This window comes from Bidens hawaiensis, unplaced genomic scaffold (genome assembly GCF_021521415.1).
Source record: "Bidens hawaiensis isolate Kalapana, Puna unplaced genomic scaffold, B.hawaiensis_p1.1 tig00003244_1, whole genome shotgun sequence".
Classification (NCBI taxonomy): Eukaryota; Viridiplantae; Streptophyta; class Magnoliopsida; order Asterales; family Asteraceae; genus Bidens; species Bidens hawaiensis.
Genome location: NW_027491178.1, coordinates 1363956 through 1367641, shown reverse-complemented (window position 1 = coordinate 1367641; position 3686 = coordinate 1363956). Strand labels below are relative to the sequence as shown.

The window sequence follows — 3686 nt, the reverse complement described above, 5'->3', positions numbered from 1 at the left end:
AGCCACCAAAATTGAATATTTTACCAACCTTATTAAATATTTAGCCGGCTTCACTTAGTCGTCTTCTTAGCCGGTGTAATTTTAGCCGCCAAAATTGAATATTTTACCAACTTACCAACTCTATTAAATATTTAGCCGGCTTCACTTAGCCGTCTTCTTAGCCAGTGTAATTTTAGCCCCCAAAATTGAATATTTTATCAACATGTTTTAGCCGTTGATGGCTAAAACATGCCGGCTAGGAGAAAAAAATTTGACGGCTAAGCGAAGCCGGCTAAATAATTGATTAGGTAAAATATTTAATTTTGGGAGTTAAATTACACCGGCTAATAAGACGGCTAAGTGAAGCCGGCTAAATATTTAATAGAGTTGGTAAGTTGGTAAAATATTCAATTTTGGCAGCTAAATTTACACCGGCTAAGAAGACGACTAAGTGAAGCCGACTAAATATTTAATAAGGTTGGCAAAATATTCAATTTTGGCGGCTAAAATTAGACGGCTAAATGAAAAAATTGAAGGCGGCTAAGTGAAGCCTTAGCCTATAAGCCGAGTTGAAGCTGGCTAAGAAGGAATATTTGAAGCCAGCTAACTAAATAGACACGTATCCCGAAGGAGGCTAAGAGTCAGAGATACCGGCTAAATAACCATAGATGTAGGCTAAGTTTAGCCGCCTTTGACACGTTTCGAATTTTTATTGGTTAAAGGTGGGACTCGTTTACTTTTTATAAAATTCTGTGCCCATAAAGTGGAGGCTAAGGCTTAGCCGGTTTCGATGACGTGTCAGTTGTTTATTGGTTAAAAAATCAATGATTGGAGAGATGTAGGCTAAATAGACATGTCTATTTTGATAAATTATTGGTCAAACTTGTCTATTTCGGTAATTTTCCCTAATATTTATGTGTGAGGCAACTGGAAACCATATATCTTTACATAGATAAATTACATTAAAAATAATAATGATAAAGCTAACTAAACTCGAAATAAAATAATAACTAGCAAAACAAAAACAGTTAAAAAAATAAAGATAAATAAAAGAATCATAACTTTTCTTTTACCAACAATATTGGTAACTAATTAACTATATATGTAATTACTAGTTTGAGACTCGCATTCTATTCGGGTAATAAATGAAAATACAATATTTAGTAAATAATCAATATACAATAAACAATAAACACTTATTAAAACACTGTTAAATAAAGAATATAAACTTATTAAAACACTGTTAATAGACCGTCATTTTATAATAGTTTTTATAACAGTTTTAAAAATAAACAATACACTTTTATTCTCCAACTGTTTTCAGTTTTTAACCCAAATTAAATCAACCGAAAAACAAAAAATACCCTTATAACTTTTATCAATGCAATTTCCTAGAATAACAAATGTTTTAGTTCGTAGAAATATACTAAATTTTTTGAATCCATCATAAAAAAAACTTAAATCGTAAATCATACTTGTTTGCCCAATAAACGAATATACCAACACGTGTAGATATTCCCGAAGATAAGATATATATGGTGGCGATGCCTTCTATAACAATTCCATTTTTGTTTTTTGCTACACAAAATGAGCCCTATGCACTGTAATCATTTACGTCAATTACAAAGGGAAAAGATGCATGATAAGTATTTATATACAACGTTTTCATGCTGGCTAACTAAGTGACTAGCCTCTTCACATCAATGGCTAACCTTCACTTTGTCTTGTTTCCTTTGATGGCTCAAGGTCACATGATACCCATGGTAGACATGGCTCGTATACTAGCCCAACGTGGTTATATGGTTACAATAATCACAACTCCTCTTAACGCTAACCGCTTTAAGTCGGTTATTGATCGTGCCATTCAAGACGAGCTAAAGATCCAAATTCTTGAACTCCAATTCCCATGCGCTGAAGCTGGTTTGCCGGAAGGATGCGAGAATTTTGACTCGCTTCCATCAAGTGGTCATGTAACTAATATGATCTTAGCCATAAATATGTTAGAACAACCCGCGGAAAATATGCTCCGGGCCTTATGTCCACCTCCAAGTTGCATCATTTCTGATGGTGGTTTTCCTTGGACTAGTGATGTGGCAAAGAGAATGAGTATTCCTAGGGTCTTATTCTATGGACCTGGATGTTTCGCGTTCGTGTGCGTACACATAGTGACTAGTACTAAGGTACTAGATGAAATTGATTCAGACTCTGAGTACTTTGTATTGCCCGGTCTGCCAGACCGGATTGAGGTTACCAAACCACAAGTTTCAACTTGGGGAAAAGGGGACTCGAAGGAATCCAATGCTGCTTTTGAACGAATGCTAGAAGCGGAGAAATATGCGATAGGGATTGTAGTCAATAGCTTTGAGGAGTTGGAGCCCAAGTATGTTGAGGAATTTGCAAAGGCAAAAGGTAAAAAGGTGTGGTGTGTCGGGCCGGTTTCACTATGCAATGAAAGTTTTCAAGATAGAGCCGAAAGAGGGAACAAGGCTGCGATCAATGGGCATGATTGTTTGAAGTGGTTGGATTCGAAAGAGTTAGGGTCCGTGATCTATGTTTGCTTAGGAAGTTTGTCTTATGCTTCCACCGAACAATGCAGTGAGCTCGGGTTGGGACTCGAGTCATCGAACGTTCCCTTTGTTTGGTTCATTAGGCAAACAAGTGAAGAATTTGAGGAATGGCTGTCCAAAGAAGGATATGAAGAAAGGATTAAAGGTAGAGGGCTAATGGTCCGTGGTTGGGCACCACAAATATTAATATTGTCACACCAAGCCATTGGTGGTTTCGTGACACACTGCGGATGGAACTCGACTCTTGAAGGGATTTCTGCTGGGGTCCCAATGGTTACATGGCCACATTTCGCGGAACAATTTCTAAATGAACGATTTATTATAAACGTGTTGAAAATTGGTGTCAGAATTGGGACAGAGGTTCCCGTTTCGTTCATGAAACTAGATAAGCCTAAAGAGATAGTGAAGAGGGAAGATGTCAAGAAAGCTTTAGTAGACCTGATGAAAAGTGACGAGGAAGGGGAGGCACGAAGAACGAGATCTAGGGCGTTCGCAGCAATGGCGAAGAGAGCAATGGAGGACGGGGGCTCGTCTCATCGTAATATGACGTTGATGATTCAAGCTATTACTGAAGATTTAGCCAAGAATAATACACCTATTCAAGATATTGTGTTGCCATGTAACTTGAATTATCAGATTGGATGATTATAAAGAATTTACTATCGATTTCTTTGGTTAACATTCCTACTTGATTAATAAAAGAAACATTGTTGTTTTAATGAAAAACCTTTTTTTTAGCTAGTGTTAGTATTTTTTTGTTCCTAGTTTTATTAATTTATTTGTTTTGACCATTAGTAAAATATAATACTGATTCATAACAAAAATGAAAAAAATAGTTGAAATTGGCCAGTAATAGTCGAAGTTGAAGCTTATTTTGCAAGTTAAACCTCATGCTCGAGCTTATTAAAGTCCATCTTGATTAGAACTTTTAGTAATGTTATTTTAAGTAGTTTATGAGTGGCTTGATTCGTTTATACCCGTAATAATAAGTCTATAACTATTTATCAAGTTCCCCGAAGATTCATTATCCAAAGATTTTTAAAATCGTTTTATGGTAAATGTCTAAATGGTCCCAAACAAACTTGAATTCAAATACAAGAAGGTAAGCTCACTATGATGCCGACTCACTACCACATAAAG

At 36.0% G+C, this 3686-nt stretch overlaps 1 pseudogene; it reads left to right on the top strand.

Annotated features, from left to right (window-relative positions):
- Positions 1-1509: 1509 nt before the first annotated feature.
- Positions 1510-3232, top strand: LOC143622811 (UDP-glycosyltransferase 73E1 pseudogene; annotated as a pseudogene).
- The last annotated feature ends 454 nt before the right edge of the window (positions 3233-3686 follow it).